This window comes from Aythya fuligula, chromosome 12 (genome assembly GCF_009819795.1).
Source record: "Aythya fuligula isolate bAytFul2 chromosome 12, bAytFul2.pri, whole genome shotgun sequence".
NCBI classification, from domain to species: Eukaryota; Metazoa; Chordata; class Aves; order Anseriformes; family Anatidae; genus Aythya; species Aythya fuligula.
The window spans coordinates 14,085,976-14,104,147 of record NC_045570.1 but is presented as its reverse complement, the minus strand read 5'-3'; the positions used below and the strand labels follow the sequence as shown (position 1 = coordinate 14,104,147).

The following is an 18,172-nucleotide window of genomic DNA, read 5'->3' as shown; positions in this document are numbered from 1 at the left end:
ACTTTGTATGAAGCCAATGGGGTACAAAGGTAAGTTTTAGCTTTTTAGGATAGTTTCAACTATAGTGACTATTGATATATGCCATGAAAGCAATGAAGTCTGTACTGGAGTTTTTTGTTTTACTGAGAAGTGGGGAAGGACAGGCTCACTCTATGGGGTTTGCATGTTCACATGGATTATGCAAAGATAATATCAGCAGGCTTCATTTCAGTGTTTTAGTAAATGCTATAAAGCAGCTACTGGAATACTCAAATTAGACCAGATGTCATAATGCCAAACTCTCATCCCAGCAGAGTACAGCATTAAAAAAATGGTTACTTTTATTTTTAATTTACCACTCTATGGATGCGAGAAGTCCCATCTGCTTACTTTATTTTTAAATGAAAACATAAATGTTGTCCTGTGGTGACATTAGGCTAGATATTACGTAGAGATAGAGACTCCAAGCAGTTAAAATTTACATTTAACAAATATGTTTTCTTACATGCAACCATCTGCATGATAAAACCAATGAATAAGTTTGTGAAGCTACTGTAAACAAGATTCAAAGTGACCCACTTTTATGCCACTGTGGGAATAAAAATTACAAAATTCTAAGTAAGCTAGAACCATAGATTTTCCTATGGGAGAAGTCTGGTCACACTGGATAAAGTGCAAATCAACTGCTGGAATGAATTAGATCTGAAGATAGTAGCAATTCAGCATGGCTAAAACTATACAGCTTTTGAAAGATTTTCCAGAACTTCAGAAGTACCTATAAAACCTTAAGCGTGCCTCTGATTCTATGTCCATGGGAACTCTGGCTTCACAACCCAGAGTTGTGAAAAACATCCTGAACAGAACAGAGAAATGAAAAGATGTATTTTTTCCAGTTTGAAAGATAAGAGGAAAAGCAGAGGCAAATTCCACGTGAGTAGAGGTGGAAGAGCCCTTAGCAGGTCCTAGATTTCAGCTCCTAGTAGTGATTTTACTACGTAAAGCACTTCTGAAATGTGGGTTGCATATCTGAAAGGGTTCTTCAAGGTGTCTACTGTAGAAAATAAAAATAAGAAAATATAATTATTTACTTTCACTCTAAATTATTTTAAAGCATTCTGACTTATCAGAGTGTGAGAGTACAACTGCCAGTCATGCTCTTTTCATCAGGCCTTTCATCTTCAGTGAGCTTTTAGCAGATGCCCAGAGATATTCTCATACAAGATTAGGAAACAGAAATTTGCAACATATAATCTGGCTCTGATTAGTTCTGACTGTCCTCTCGACTTTCTGTTTCGTAAAATTAATAGAGATTCTGCAGTTTACCTTCCAGGCATATTGTAAAAACTAATTCTTTGATGCCTCTTGTAAATGGACAGAACTGTAACTGCTGATTATTAATATCCCTAGATTCAGCAAATATTCAAAGACTTCTTTTCATGGAGCTATAGATTTCAAGGCCAGAGGGCCTTGATCTTGTCTGTGATTAGCTCAATTAGTCTGCTTCCTTTTATATCACTTTCAGACCCTTTAATTGCAGTTGTAAATTGTTTTGAAACAACAGTTAGAGATGCTTACTGAAACATTCTAAAATAAGGTACATTAGCATACATGCATATGTTTTCATACCTATGTATGCTATGGGTAAACTAGTGAAATCAGTAGTTGAATGATTTAGCAATAAATGAGTGAAATCAGTAGTTTAGTATTTTTTGTGATTGGTAGTCTGCATTGCAAAACAAATATTGAAGGACTTGGCAGAAGTCTTGCTCTCTGATACCCTTTCACTTTCCATTTCCTTTGTCCTTGGAGATTGTCATAATGCAGCTCTGTGCTTTTTCAGCTAGACTTTGCCAGATGTCTACTTCTTGCATATATTTGGAAGAAGTTAAGCTTAATTTAATTGTGCCCCAATTCAAGAGAGTATCCCTATGCTGGCAAGTTGATTAAGCATGGCGGTAATTTTAATTATCTTCTTATCTCTCACTGGAGTGCAGTTAGTAGAGCTGATGAAGTTAACCCCGTAGATAAATACCCTTTTTAAACTGGGGCCTCAGACAAGAAGGATAAAGCTTTCTTTTCAACAGCAAAAATTGGTCTTCACCTGTCTGAAGCCATTTCTTCTTCACTTCTCTATCCATCTGCAGAACACTTCCTTCAGAGGGCCTGACATTACAGTTGAATCACCTTTATTACTGGCTTTTTTTCCCTGATAGTTTTGCACTTGTCTGTGATTCATTGCTGTCTTTTACCTATGACAATGCTAAGCTGGCTGCTTATGCATTTTTTTTTGCCAGCTGTTTCCCTCTCCACATGACTAATTCTATTGTGTGGGTACAACAGAAATGGCACAAAGCCAGCATTTAAAAGATGCCAGTTAGTACATTAAAGATTTGAGAAGGTACCGTATCAGTTTTACATGCCACTTTCATGGTAAAATCATACAGATACATGGGGCTAACATTTCATTTAATAATCAAACACATTAAGATACCATTTTCAAGCATGGCACTTAAATGCCTTGTAACTCATTTAATTTTCTCTCTGAAAAACCTTGTCAGAAGCCAGGAGGAGAAACAACAGCATAATTTAAATGTCACTTTGCTTCCCAATAATGACTTTCATATTCACTCATTCTACTCCAGTGACAAAGCTCACATCTCTGCTAGCATGTTTCTGTTCATTTAGCCCTGTTTTCAGCTGGGTGTGCTTGAGTACGCTTTTATATACTTAATCTGGGCTTTAATTAACACAAAAAAAATAGCCTAGAGAGAAGAACAGAGAGGGACTCCAAAACTGAGAAGGTCATTCACAAAACAAAGGCAAAAGATCCTTACTGTATAAAAATTGTAACATCCCAGTCTGCAGCATCTGAACTTATTTTTGCTCTGTATGAATATCAAGCCATTTGCAGACTTCCTGTGCATCTCACATTTTTAATACATACAACAGGATTCCTGCTTGCCTTTACACACACTCAGCACTCAGCTGCAGAGGCATTCAATTTGCCCTGGATCTCCAACCTGGCAAAATGTCTCACACACAACCCAGAACAGTTCAGTTTAAGGTGACAGAAAAAATAGCCCCTGAGAGGCAGAATGCTGGTGGTAGTGATCTAGCAGTTTAATCTTCATTTTCTTATAAAGCTACTGAATGGACACAAGAAAGCTCAACTTGTTCACATCCAAGGACGCTGGAGGAGAGAGCAAAATACTCTGCATAACTTGTAGGCCTTGAAACTGATCGTTTCACCCCAAAACACTGTATAAAAATGATTCACTTTAATCCAAACTATAATTCAGACATACCTAGAGTGCCCCACAGCCTCTGCTTGAATAGCGAAAGGAAGCAACATATACCAGCTTAGAGGGACGAGTAAAGGAGAGTATTTTTCTCCCATGGAAATTCAGGCAGGAAGAATATTATTACTGACAGCCCAATCTCACCTCTGGGATCAAACTTGCAGTCCTGCACAGCGCTGAAACTGCCACATGAATTTCCTGAATTCCTCCATTTTGCATCTCACTTACAGAAAGCCAGCTCCAGTTATACAAAGACACAAACATACTCTGAGAGGTTGCTTCAGGACTGAGAGAGATTTGTTCTAGTTATTGATTCCTCGTTACAATTTCTGCAGCCCCTGAGATATCCTTAGAGATCTAACATTAGAGTACTGGCCAGGCCAAATTTTGCTTCACTTTTAAGAGTGATGCATTTACATCTTAAGGGAATATTGATCTACTGCAAATCTTTTTTTTTTTTTTTTTTTTTTTTTTTTCTTTCAGGCAGGCTGAAACTGCTGAGGAGAGAGAGAGAGACAGGACAGCAAAAACCTTTCCCAATGCCTATGAAAAACATCAGAATATAATAATACAGCTTTGAAAACTTACAAAGTGAACCCAAAACTTTATAGCAAACATAAGGAAGGGAAGCTCATAAATGAAGAATACCATTTATATACGGGACCTCTTCTTAAGAGATCTTGAGTAGCATCTGGCACAACTAAGCCCTTAAAATATCATGACTGTTAATTTGTTTACAAAGGACTTAAGAAGCCAGAATAAAAAGGGGAAATGCTAAAGAATAAAACCACTGAAAAGCATCTTTCCCTCTTGCTGGTAAAAAGATTTCAGAACAGGTGTTTTCGGCCTGTTACTGTTGCCGTCAACCAATATCAAAAGCAGTTGGCAATGCTCTCATCATGCAAAAGTTCCAATCAGATATCTCAGTATATTCTAATTACTGTAGTAACACCTGTTGTGGTTCTAAATGACTACCTTATCACAGCAGACAGGCCTGCCTTCTATTTAGCTTTTATTGGCTCTTAAATTTCCACTTCCTCTAATTGCATGTCTAGCTTACCAACAAATTTAGGAGTCCACATCTATTCTTTCCCACCTCGTGCTTTAATCCTCTGTACTACGTTAAAGGTTTTGCTGCCATCTCTCACCTGTGCTTTGATTACGTCTATCCCACTTCACCCAAGACAGCAAACTTTCTTTTCTATTCATATTATCATTTGGCCGAGTGAGTCATCCAAATGATGGCTTCCTATGCTGGCTATGCTGCTGATACCCATATACACGTACATATCAGCAGCTCTACCACAGAAATGTCATTTCTAAACACCTGTTCTTTGCTATTGTGCCCCATATCAAAAAAGTTTTTTTTGCACAGTAGACAGCTAAGGATTGTACGTGCTCTTCCACTCTTGCATTTATACCCACCAAAAGCAAATACCAATCATTTTGCAAAGATGCTGCCAAGCACTAACTGTGGCACTGAATTGACTCCTGTTACTTCACTCAGCAACAGATAATAGATCACTTCTTTTCCTGATCTGGACCCGACTCAAATAATCTGGAGATCAATACAGACTTTTCTTTTGAGTTCAACATATATTGGATCATATACCTAAAATGTGTGTTATTACTACTGAGAGCAATCATTTATATACAGCAAAGTATGCATAAAAGCAAACTACATTTTGCTTTCACAAGCACAGTGGTCAAGATGGGGGAAGTCGAATCCCAGAATGGCTTGGGTTGGAAGGGACCTTAAAGACCATCTTGTTCCAACCGTTCCAGCCCCCTTGCCCAGGGCAAGGACACCTCCCACTAGACAAGGTTGCCCAAAGCGCCATCCAGCCTGCACTTATGCATTTAAAGTAAATAAATATATAAATCAACAATCTGAGAGCAGCATGATTGTTGTTTTTTCTCCTCCATAAATAGAGCACTCTTCCAGAGCATGAAACCTCTAGTTGCAAATTCTAGTGACTGAAATGTGAGACTGACTATAAGAAAACATAATGGTTGAATCATTTTTGTCATCCAAGCTGAGAAAACTACAATACCTGAGAAAATGGTGAGGGGCTTATGAATTTATCTCACAAGACTGATCTGCATTATTATAAGACACATCAGAAAAAAATGTTTTCACTCCCACTCAGATTCTGAAGTTTTCCTTACTCCTTCAACCAACTTTCTTTTATAGTTAAATATGTATGTATAATATAGATATTTTTAAGAAAATGTTCTTCTTAAGGATAAGTTGAATATGTAAGTTATGTATCTTTTCTTGTTCCATGAGATAAAAGTAAACCTACAATCATAATGAATGATCACTTCTGAAGGAGAGGAATTTTTGTTTTGGACCACAGATGGTGAAAGCATTAATTGCTTAATGATGATTTATAGTTGGAATATTGTATCCCATTTGTCTCTTGTTATTTCTCAAAACAAACTCTTTTGTCACATACATTTAAAATACTTTATGCTTATGATATCCATTCATGCTATTGAGTAAAATCTCTTTGTATGGATGCTCAGCTACTCCTTTTCATTTAACGCTGACTTAATGACAGCCCAGACACTAATATTAGATTTGAGACCATTGGGCAATGATTTCACTATGAATTATAAGTTGAAACAACTAGATGATGAAGGCCACATCCCATATACTTCCAGAGCTGTACAATAAAATGATATAGAGATATGCATACGTGAGCCATTATGTAGCTTCTGTGCTCTGGGATCATGTAGCCATGAGATCAAAAGGAAGTAGTAATTCATATAATTACCACTCTTACTTGAGATAGAAAAGCAGAGGAAAAGACACACTGCACATTCTTTGAAGGAGAAAGTGTAAGTTGCAGCTAAGACACTAAGTTTAAGCTTGAGCCTGCTTGGTTAGTAATAATATTTTATTTTAGATTGTTACGATTTTGCACCCACATCAATTTTTACTTTATTTGACATGCAGACTAAGCAACCTCGGTTCCAGGTATGGAAAGTGTCACGAGTGTATCTAAACTGGGGGACCTAGGACTGCCTTCCAGACCAAAGTTAACCAGCTCTAGCTGGCTCCTGACTTGAAATCAGACCCAGGGCACATTGCTCTGGCCTAGCTGCTGCTGGTCAGAAAGCCTCAGGCTGATGAGGAGCTGGCTAGAACCGTAACATGCATTTTGGAGCACACTGTCCCAGAATTTTGGACAAATGCCAAGTACCAAATGGAATTTTGAATCAATTCTCTGCCAATTAAGAAAAAGATTAAGTTCAAAAAAGGGTGGGATCAAACATATTACAGTTTGGAAGAAAAACAATTTTCAATAGCAGAAGACTACACTTCTGTCTATTATCAACTTTATTTTCAGATGTCCAAACCAAATTTAATAGAAACTATCTAAGTTCTCAAAGTAAAGAATTCAGAGTTTTTGTTTTTGTTTTTTGCTTTGTTTTGTTTTGTTTATATATATAGAGAGAAATTCATACACAAAAGTACAATTGCTCCCCTGGAGCAGGATTTTTTATTTTTATTTTTTAATCTTTTGGCTTACCCAGCTCCTTAAATCATTCCAGGCTGGTTACTTGGTTACTCCAGTGTTACTCATTTTGATGTTGCCTCTCAATTGAACACTGGATTCTGGTGATCACCAGCATGGAGTACTGTTGTGATACAGTGGATACAGTGGGACAGAGGCTGGGATTCCTGCTGAAGGAATGGCCGTGGTAGTTACACAAGCTGATCCAAAACATTTTCTCATGCATATACAATACAAAATAGCCTAGGATAAAACAAGCCCTTTTTAGGCACATAAAGAAGTTATGTCTATAACATTACCATATAACAAAAGAGGTCACCTGTTTAAATGACTGTGTTACACAAGGAAAAAATAAGGGTACCTCCTCTGTATACAAGCACTTTTCAGTTGCAGCTTTAGCATTAAATTCATTACTTTTTTTTTTTTCCTTGGTCTCTTGGTCTTTAGCTTTTTATATAGCTGCTATCTTCTTTTTTTTTTTTTCCTTTTTTTTTTTTTTTTTCCTTTTTAAGATGACTGTGTTTTACACATGCCACAGCTTTTACAGGAATACATAATGTTTTTGTTGTTGTTTTGTCTAATCTATTCTGTTACCTGTATGGATAAAACTGATAGTGAATGTTGATGTATTTCATAAACTATATTAAGCCTTTGAAGAAACTTCAATGTACTCATATAGAGAAGCAATATAGAAAATATTCACTCTGTCATGACACAAAAATTACAATTCCAAGCTAGAAACAAATGACATTCCAGAAGGAACAACATTTAAGGAGTTAATAATGAACCACTTGTCTTCATTTTCAGATCCTTTAATCCTGCTATTGTGCAGTTTTCACACAGTGCTAAATTGAATTACTGCATCATTTTTTACAATTTCTTCATACAGTTGACCCAGTTTATAGCAGGTTTGAAAGCATTATCATTGCTTAAGGTTCAAAGATGCTGCAGTGTATTGCATTACAAGTCAATCACCGCAGAAGTATTTTGATGTGCTTTTGCTTTCGGATATAGAAGAACAGATATCCAAATGAAGGATGGTATTTCATTTTATCATAACAATGTCACATAATACAGCATGCCTTTTTTATACAATATGTATAGTCTCATTTTTTTTGTATTTCTTTCTCTGTTTCTAGTCCTAATAAAGTGAATCCTCAGTTTATGCCTCCCGATGACTTTATTAACATGGGCAAAAAGAAGGTTGACAAAAGTTCTAACATATAGCTTTTTACTATTGTGTAGCAGATATATTTAGTTGGATACCACTAAAAAAATAAAAATCAATGCTGGGTTTCTAAACATTATACCTCTTCTAAAAGGCTCCAAGTGAGAAATTCTTTATCTGAAGTTTTCCTATTCTAAAGTGCAGTATTTTTTACAGCTCTTTTAGAACATAAACATGGTGCTCAATTTAACTACGTTTCAGGCAGTGAGTTTTAAGTAAAGCATTTCATTTTCTCAAGGTCATTCTTTATGCTTCAGGTGTTAATTTGTGTTGTTCTTGAAGTATTCTTATTATTGATAGTAGAGTCCTTGGTATATGTTATATTGAAGTATTGCTAATGTATGAACTGTAATGTTAAATTTTTAATCTAATCAATCAAATGGCATGCATATGCAGTAGATGCTTGGCTTTTACTAAGATTAATTACCATGTGCTGTGAAAACCAACTCTGTAAGGTGAAATATCACATGCACACAGACAAACACAATAAGACAAAAAGAAAAGAAAGCAAATTGTGCAAAGGGATGAACACTGTAATAAGTTAATGACTACTTCTGTCATTCAAAACATATGCATAGCCTTTAAGACAACACAAAACAAAGATTAAACGCATGTTAAATCAACTATCTATTAAAGCATTTAGAGCTCTTCTCCAGATTCTACATGAAAATTATGCAATCTGTTGCAAAACTAAACACTTGTCTCCCAGATGGTGCTCAGAGTCTGTCTGAGCAAACACTCCTTCCATGCTCTGCGTAACAAATTGTGCATATTTTTGTTCAGTGTGCTTCATTTTATGCATTTGAGGACTTTTACACTGCACACGCTACATAGAGATTACTAAATTTGCATTGTAAAATCCAGTAATGTTGTATTTATATAACTGATTGCATTCATGAAGTGGAAGATAAGATACTTCATCATGGAAAATGGCAGCATCTCCCTTTTTCCTGGGTTGAAGTTTCAAACTTACTCTGTTTACTGCACATACTGATCTGGGTTATAATTCTCAGAGGTCATTGACAGCTAATTGCTAATAATAAGTAGCTAATTGCTTTTTTTGACCCGTCTTGCAAAGTTAAGTTTCTACAATAGTGTTTGAGAGGTTGTTTTACCATGCCAAAAATGGTTATGATTGAAGTGGGAATAGCATTAAAGCTACACTAATGCTTATATAACTTTATTAGAAGGTACATTTAGTAGTGGACTTGGTGGTGTTAGGTTGATGGTTGGACCTGATGATCTCAAGGGTCTTTTCCAACCTAAATGATTCTATAATTATTCATGCACTAGCAACATAGCATGTACCCTTCTGGCTGGGACTCTGGTTCATCTAGAAACCTAAGAAAACACACTGAAGTCTGAGAAAGACAACTGCAATTGATTAGGCTTCAATTTTTTTATTTATTTTTTAATCTTGCTGCATTTCTTAAGTATTTCCTCTGCTTTGATTTCTGCCTGTAAAATGTGAGTTCCCTGTTTCACATGAGTTAAGATAAATATGCTGCTGTTAGTGAATTACTTCAATATGTGTTATGGGACTAAAGATGCACCTGAAATTAACGGATGTACCTTTTGTGGAGAAGTCCATCCTGATAACCATTTTGTAATAGTTTTTCCAACCTTACCCTGAAGGCAAAGCAAATCCTTTTGAGATTTAGTCAGCTCTCTGGTTTAAAAGGAAACAAAAATGCAGGGGTATCCAGTATCATTAGTTGTGACATGCAAGTCTTCATGTTTGAAAAGGCAAAGGTGCTCACATGCATAAACTGAATATAAAACTTAAACAATGAGGGAACTTGAAACATATTACACTGATGCTCTGCAGTATGTCTTTATTTTGCCTTGTTCATTGTTTTAGTTCCTGTCACAGAAGAAGCATGTGTATTAAATGAAAGCAGAACTAATAAATAAATAAATAATCTCTTTGTAGACTATTTCTGTACATTTTTGAAGTAATTGTTTTGACTCATCAGCATAATTTTTGTTAAATCCAGAAGGCTTTAGAGGTATTTTTATATAACTTCAAATATTTTACTTATATGAAACATGAAATTTTTGAAGGATGAAAATAGTGAAGTTCAAAGTTTGGGTGCATGGAAATTATATATAATGCAGCAACACTGCAGGAGAAGATTTAACTGGCAAGTCCTCCAAAGCATACTTCTTCCTTGCCTTCAAAATGTCAAGGAAGACAACTGGCGTACCAGACAGTTATACTTGTATTATGCAAGAGAACAGGGTCAGCTTGATAATTTAGATCTGGGCTCAGTCCAGTCAGATCTGAGTATTGTCAAATACACTATTTCACAACAACTCTTGATGATCTGGTCTAATGTTTTAACCACCTGCACTGTAGATAAATTTTCCTTAGAAATTTAGGATTTCTTTTACTACAACAGGTAGCTGTTGCTTTGTGCTTTTTTGCTGTAAAATATGACAAGAATCTGGACCTAATTGTCTAGTTCCCCTTTAGCTTGTTGGACTGATACCAATCACCCTCTTGTTCTTTATGTACCTGGAAATGCTTTCCAGGAGTCTGTGCTAGGGACTGAATTGAAGCTTTACAGCCAACACATCCTCAGACCCTCCTCATGGGTCTCATGGGCATAACATTTCCCTTTTCTAGTCCCTGACTGTCATGACACCAACCTTCCAATGTCATCAGGTAACTCTTTCAGCATCTTTGGATGGTCCTCATTCAGCAACATGGACTTTGAGACATTTAAAACCAGACTGGACAAGGCCCTGAGCAAGCTGCTCTTGTTGACCTGGCTTTGAGCAGGGAGAGGTCAGACTCGATCTCCAGAGGCTCCCTTCAATCTCAGCTAGTCTCTGATTCTGTGTATTTGTCCACCTTATTTAAGTAGTCCCTAACTTTCTACTAAATCCACACTGTGCTTGTATAAGTACATTTTGCATTGCAAAGCAGATTGTCCAGCTTCCTGAATAGAGCAGTCTAACACTCCATAATCTGTGCAATATGATATGCCTGTTTTAAATTTATGAAGCTGTAAACCAATTTCCTGTACTAATAAACACCTCTTTTTTCATTCCCAGTTATCCTCCTCTTAAAATTACTGTACTGCCTTGCTCTGTTTCTCTCTCTCTTTTCCTTGTCTTGTAAGAAAGAAATGGGGTGAGGAGGGAGAAAGGGGGGAGAAAGGGGGGAGGGAGAGGGGGGGGAGAGAAAGAAAAGAAACAGCAACACACAGAAATAAATGATATTTGGGGAGAATCCAAGATCAACAGACCAGCAAGCCCACTCATTGTTCTTTATCGTTTTGGCTTTCTTCCAGCCCCTCTAGGTTTCTCTCTCTTTCCAAACTGCTTTCTGCATTCTCACATATGTTATAGAAAGTATTATGATTTCAGAGAAGTGCTTTAATTTTAATTTTATAACAGCTTGATCTGCAAAGGAACTTGTCCAGTTTTTAACGGAGTAGAGGAGGAGAGCTTGTTGCTCTGTCACTCCTTAATGTAAGCGCAAACTTGATTATTCTTAACAGAAGATCCATATGTGTATAGTATCACTGGAGGAGAAATGGATGCTTTTTGCATATAGTTAGTGGGCATAATTATCTGTGAAATTGTTTGGGTTTGGTTTACTCTGGCACTACAATAAATATTTCAAATCCAGCATGCATCAGGCCTGCTGCCATTTTTACAGTGAGAAGCACAATAATGTAGCTTTACATTTTGTCACAAAAATGATCCGTTTTTCTAATGCAGCAAAGAGCAGGTAGGGAACTGGTATAAAAAGACATGGATGTGGATGAATGTATCTGTATTTTTAATAGATACCTTCTAAATGTAATAAATTTTGAAAATTACTGATAGAATCTGCATAGTTACTAGAATACTTCAGCCCTTCTGATCTGTCAGGCAATAGGTTGGAAGGAAGTTCATAACTTAAAAGACTACGACATAGGAGCTCAATTAATGTAATAATTATTGGAATAATTCTCCAAGTTTAACACAAAAAAAGCCCAGCTCTTTCTTTCACACTACAGCTATCCAAGCATCTACCTAACATACACCTTTGCACAGCAGCGCTTGCTGTGTGTCCAGTAGAAACAAGATGCTATCTGGTTTGGCACAGGCAGTGCTCTGCCAGGGCCTCCCTTCATGCCACTGTGGCCTGAATGTTCAAGGACATTTTCGAGGGGAAGCTCCAGTCATCTCCATCTCCTCAGGTCCACTAGCCAAGCTAGAGTGATAGGGACATCACAGGAATCATTAGGACAGCATGAGACCATCTTCATCCGATTTAGAGGGAGCCTGAAAAGGACCTGCTCTTGCTGCTGCTGCTTTACCTGCTCCTGACCGATTCCTACAGAATTTCCACAATTCAAGTAAGAGTTTGCAGAAATCAGAGTTGGAAAAGAGCCTGGGCAGCACAGACTTACACCCGCACGTCTCTCATTATCATAGAACTGTAAGCAGCCGATGCATGCAGGCCCAGGTCTCTGAGTGAACTGGGTGTTTGTTCATCCATGGCTTTGTAGGCTGTTACAGTCTTGCCAAAAGAGAGAAAGCCAGTAAATTCCATGGTGCCATGGGGAGCAGCCTTACAGCAGTGTTGCCTGGGAAAGCCTGTGCATTTTTGGGTTATTCGGGGACATTCATTTAGCTTCAAGTCTGGGATCAGGCTCTGGAAGAATGCAGACATACTACAGTGTGACTACATGAAAGTATAGATTTTTCAAGACTAACTGTTCTTTTCCTTTTGGCTTTCATAGTTAAAACTGAAGCAAGCTGATCATTCAAATGAAAATGACATAGTCCAAGAGATCACCTGTGTGCTTAAAGATGGATGGAAATGGGTACATTCATAAACATTTGAAAAATTTAAGTCTTTAAACTTTTCTGCATTTTGTACTTCAAATTATTAAACATATTTTTTCTCACTGATAACATTGTTTAAACATGTAAATGTGAGAGGCAAGCCGTAGTTACTGTTAAATTTGTTGCAAGACATGCATCTTCAAGCAAAGAAGGAAAGTTGTCAGCAAATGCTGATTCTGGGCTGTGAATGCAGCTCTGAATGCCAGGGACTATGAATGGGGAAGAAAAAAAAAATCAGTCTGAGACTCTGAGCCAGGCTGACTCAGACCAGCTCCAAGCTGAGACAAACCAGCTCAGCTGAGCATATCACTACAACAGGTACCTAAATAAATTATGTTTAAAGCTCCTGTATATCCCAGCTATCCCCATGCTTGCTCTTTTAGGACTTTTCCATCTGTAGATGCAAGAAGCTTTCAGAGACGTATATTTAAATTCTCACTTTGACTCCTACTTTTCATTGCTTTCACTGCATCCCTAATAACAACAACAATCAGATAAAGCTGCTCATTTGACTTTCAGAGGCAGTGCTCAGTAGGGCTGGAAATGTGCAGTTTTGGGATGCAGTCTGCCTTTCAATGCTAGGAAGTGCTTGTCACCATTATTAATTAAGTATGACATTTACTCTCTTCATTGGTTCTAACCATGCACACCATGATCTCTGTAGCATATAAATATTGTAATTTACAGATGGGTGAAGAAAAGATTTGCAGTTTTAGGATTTATGTGGGTTGGGGTTGCTCAGTGAAAATTCTGGCTTTTGGGGGATTTATTTTGGGGTTGCTTAACTGTTCTGTGGAAAAGAAAATCTGCCTGCTGACCAGTTCTGATATACAGTTACAGAGCTGTGCAAATGCATCTAGCAAAACTGAGATGCAGTCAAGCTGGCAAATTCTACAAGCTGTGGTCAGGGACTTGTGTAGCATGGCTAAAGAAAGTGTCCTCTGTTGTGAGTCTTTGTTTCTGACTAATTCTAAATAAAGAAGTGGTTACAGAAATCTGTGGAGTTATATAGATACACATATAAAATATGGTGGAAGGAAAAGATATTTGTACGAGTAAGCCATCAATATGCTGTCTTGCTAGTTAGCCAAGTGAATCATAATTTGCCATGCTTTTCAATATGTGTGAATTGCAAACAGGCCACAGTGTGCTTGGAATTTTGCTGGCAGTTTGGTAGCTAAAGTCATAGAAAATAAAAAGTGTAGCAAACAGCTTGAGGGACATTCAAAGGGGAGAGATTTGTAAGAACTGATTTCTGGTACAGATAGCCACATGTCATAAACCTAGTTTTATGTCTCTATTTACATATTAATTGTAATTCATCTATGGCATAATTAAAGAGGCTTAATACAGGGTTTTATACAAAAATACATGTTTGCCAGACATCAGTGGCATCAGCAACAAGCTGACATCTTTTGAGGACTGGCACTGTGTTCACTTAAGATGCTGTGATGGTCCCAATTGCTTGATTTTCATGATGTGTAATTGTCTTTTTAAAGGACTCTCTCACTACAGCTTTTCAGAATCATTTACAGGCATTTATTAAATAGAAATGAGCATAAAATGAACAACCTAGAATACCGCATTGTTAGTACTATTCTTACTAGTTCTGCAATTACTATCAAGTGTATGCAATGCCACAAATACATCTGAAGAGCTAGCTGTGTAAAAGGAGACGAGCGTATAATAAAACGGGAGGGTGGCAAAGAGAGACAGACCGTCACTCATAAAAGCTATTAAGTATGTGTTGTATTTCAGGCATGCAGCTAATTTCATTGGCTTCAGTCAGATTTTTGGAGTAGATCCACAGAGGACAACCACATAAATACTATTTCTTACCTCCTCGTTAATAATTGCAAGGAAAACAGGTAATACTTGAAGAAGAACAAAACAAAACTATGCAAATAGGACAACACAGAAGACAAAAAAAGCATTTAAGGGAGAGATGAATGGTGAGATCCATGGGGCAGACAATAGACATGGGACATGAGTCAGTTGGTGAGGGCACACTGAGACATCAAAAAGGACAAAAAAAAAAAAAAAAATTGACCTTACCGTAACAACTGGATGCAAATGACAAATAATAGCAACCTTCTCCATGATGTGAGGAACACAGTACACCCTAAGTCTACTAGATCCCACACGTATTTGTGCATGCTCAAGCCTTTTTACATTTCATATGGAATTTATTTTGGCTATTTCTAAATTAACTCTTAAAAAAAAAAAGTCACTTAGACAAATGTCTACCCTCCTTCTGTGGAGGTTTTGTCTATTTTATGTCTATTTTAGTAACAGATGGGGGTATCTTTTCTTTCTATCAATTTGAGAGGCTGATACAGCTTATAATAGTCAACATGAACTCTCTTGATTAACGTTCCAAAAATATACTTAGAAACAATTCAACATGCAAAATCAAACCTGAACACACTGTGGAGGGAGAAGGTACGCAGAACTAAAGTATCCCTGAACTATCCAGTACCCTTTAAACCCCTAAGTTCCAGACAGTAGACATAGTATATAATCTGGGCCACTACATGTTGGGCTTTTTTTTCTTCTCACTCTCATATCATTATGTTTCTATAGATGTGCACATTCTGAACTCTTTCTTGGTTCTTTAGTCAATGAAACATTAAGTGTTTCTGCATATTAATCTCTCTCACACACACTCACCAAGTTTTGTTCTCAGTTCTTGGTTCAGCTATAATGAATATAAATTACAAATTCTGTACAAAAAATATGTACAAAATCAGAAATATGTATAGAAGATTCTCTGTGTGAACAGATGGATGCATGTTACATCCAGAGGTAGTATAATTCAGTTTCCTTACCTGTTTGTTTTTTTTTCTTAGCAAATAAAATTGAACCAGATATAATAAAATTAAGAAAGGTTCAATAATTTATATAAAAATCTATTCACATGAATATAATGACTTACATCAAAACCTGAATATTTAAAATTTAATATAAAATATTAGCATATGAATAATTGGAATCAGAGGAATGTATAATGAGGTTACAGTTACTACAGTATATTGACCATTTTCTGCAGCTTGATAGGAAAATGTTTAACCTCAAGATAAATAGGATGTGCATTCTGTAAGCCCCTAAAGCTGTGTTACTATTAAGCCAATGTGCTCCTTGAGCACACATACATGTGCACATCTTGTGGAATCAGAAGTACAACATAAATTCCCACAGCAAGTTTCTTTGCCAGAAAATAGTCCTTTTATCAGTAAAACTGGGAGGGAAAAAAAGAAAGCAATGAGGAGTGACTTTACTACAAAAGAATAAAATTAGCACTACATATATGCCACTTTTTTTCTGATTTTTTCACGTACTGTTTCGTTTACCTCTGAAGAATATTTGGTGCATCAGTTCAGCCAGCTGGCAACAGAAACATAATTAATTTTTTTGGTCAGATGGTTTCCGTCTTCACACCTATACTGAAAGTTTTAACTTCCATCCATATTTATATTTGTCATCTATTTCTTCAATTCAAATGTTCTTTCAGAGAAGATTGGTTTCATGCAGAGAGAAGATAAAAATCAGAATGCTTACCTCACATGCAATAAATTCATCATATTTATTTATCCCCAATACACAGAGAAAAAAAAGTTAGAGAAAAAGAAATCTCAGATGCTAGTATCTAACATTTAATTTTTATTCTTTCTTTGTCTGAAACTATAAAAAGGAGCTGGGGGGCTGGGGAGAAAGGGGAAAATGAGCTTTTTTATTTTGTTTTGTTTTGTTATTCCAGTGTGTGTTATTCAGAGCTACAAACATTGAAATATTCATAATAGAAAGGTTACTAAATTGCTGTGTCCCAGAATCATGAGAAAATGTCTGACAGCATAATTATAAAGGGCCTGTTACAACGGCACAGGTTGCACCAATTGGTGCTACTGTTGTTTAAACAGGGAATGTAGGAAAAAAAAAAGAAAAAAAAAAAAAAGAAGGAGGAAGAAAAAGGGGAAAAAAAAAGAAAAAGGAAAGAAAGAAAAGAAAGAAAGTAACCCACATTCTTAGGTATAGGCACTCCTCAGTTAGAAGCAAGACAGGTTTGGAGCTTTTGTTTATTGCTGCATACTGAAATGCGGCAAGGTGGACTGCAGCGAAACCTTCTGAACAATTGGTAAAGATGCATAAATTACTGTGAAATGCAAGTCAAAAGAAATTGGCATTCAGGAAGGCCAGACAGCACAGGCAGTCCATTATCCCTTTAACCACATAACTGACTCAGACACAACTGCCTGATCAATCTGAAGGCAGATGCTATAGCTAGAAAACTATTTTAACAGCTTGGCATCTGGGTGCCGTGATTGCTCAAAGAAAGAGGACGGGTACAATCCGATGAGGTGAACTGCAGCCTGCTGTGGACTCCAGTTTATAATTGCATATGCTTTCTTCATAGGAAACAAAGCAGGTAAAGGAACAAAGTGATTAGAAAAACGCAACTTATGCTTTTGATTTAAAAATCAGCTGTACAGCTTGAGTTTCACCTGTTAACCCCTAGCAGAAGTTTTAATAGAAAACTGTGCTAACACCAGTTTACAAATGAGTTTAGCACTAGGCCCTGATTCAGCCAAGAACTTCTCAAGCACATGAGCTCTCAGAAGGCTGACAGCTGAAGATAGCCCCATATGCCTCTCTGCGTCACTGACTACAGCTCTATCTCCCATTATGAACATTAAGCAATGATAACGTTGTCTGGTTTATTTTAGTAATTTGTTACATCTTTCCCATGGATATCAATGTCTCTACACATTTTCTGAGTTCTGAGCAAGTTATATACGTGCAAACATGGGACAAAATCAGTCCACAGACCAGTGGTTCACAGTGGGACCACAAGTTCAGTAAGGATTTACTCTAGTTGAAGATCTGATCCTGTTAGGAAATATTTACATGGAGAAGTCACTTATTTGGAATTATATAGAATGTGTAAAATACCTGTTTACTGCTTTGATTATGCTTATGTGAGAGAAATAAGAGATTTTTTTTCTTGAAACATAAACATGGAACAATATAAAGGGGCCAAAATAGCTCTGTTCCATGTGGTTGTCTGTTAAAACTAAATGCTGCACAAAATGCCAGTGTCTAGTATTTTTGTCAGTGCCAGAAATGAAATACTGCTGCCCTTTCTTCGCCTCCCAATCTCAACAAGACTGTGGATTTTGGTGTAATAATACAAGGTCATCATTACATGAAGTTCAGTATTCTGGCTCCTGAAAGGACTGAGGAATTCTTGGTGTTGTAGAGTATCTTAAACCTCCTGTATGTGAATCCCTCTTAAGTTC

General features: G+C 36.8%; 1 long non-coding RNA gene across 2 annotated transcripts in view; it reads right to left on the bottom strand.

The window, feature by feature from the left end:
* The window catches only part of LOC116494010, a 49,039-nt gene that overhangs the window by 2,005 nt on the left and 28,862 nt on the right, over positions 1-18,172 (bottom strand). Inside the window, exon 3 of one of the 2 annotated variants that reach the window (XR_004253827.1) lies at positions 6,818-6,969. The exons of the other annotated variant lie outside the window; for it this stretch is intronic. This is a non-coding gene — a long non-coding RNA (uncharacterized LOC116494010). The remainder of the gene's footprint in view (positions 1-6,817; positions 6,970-18,172) is intronic. 2 annotated transcript variants of the gene reach the window in all.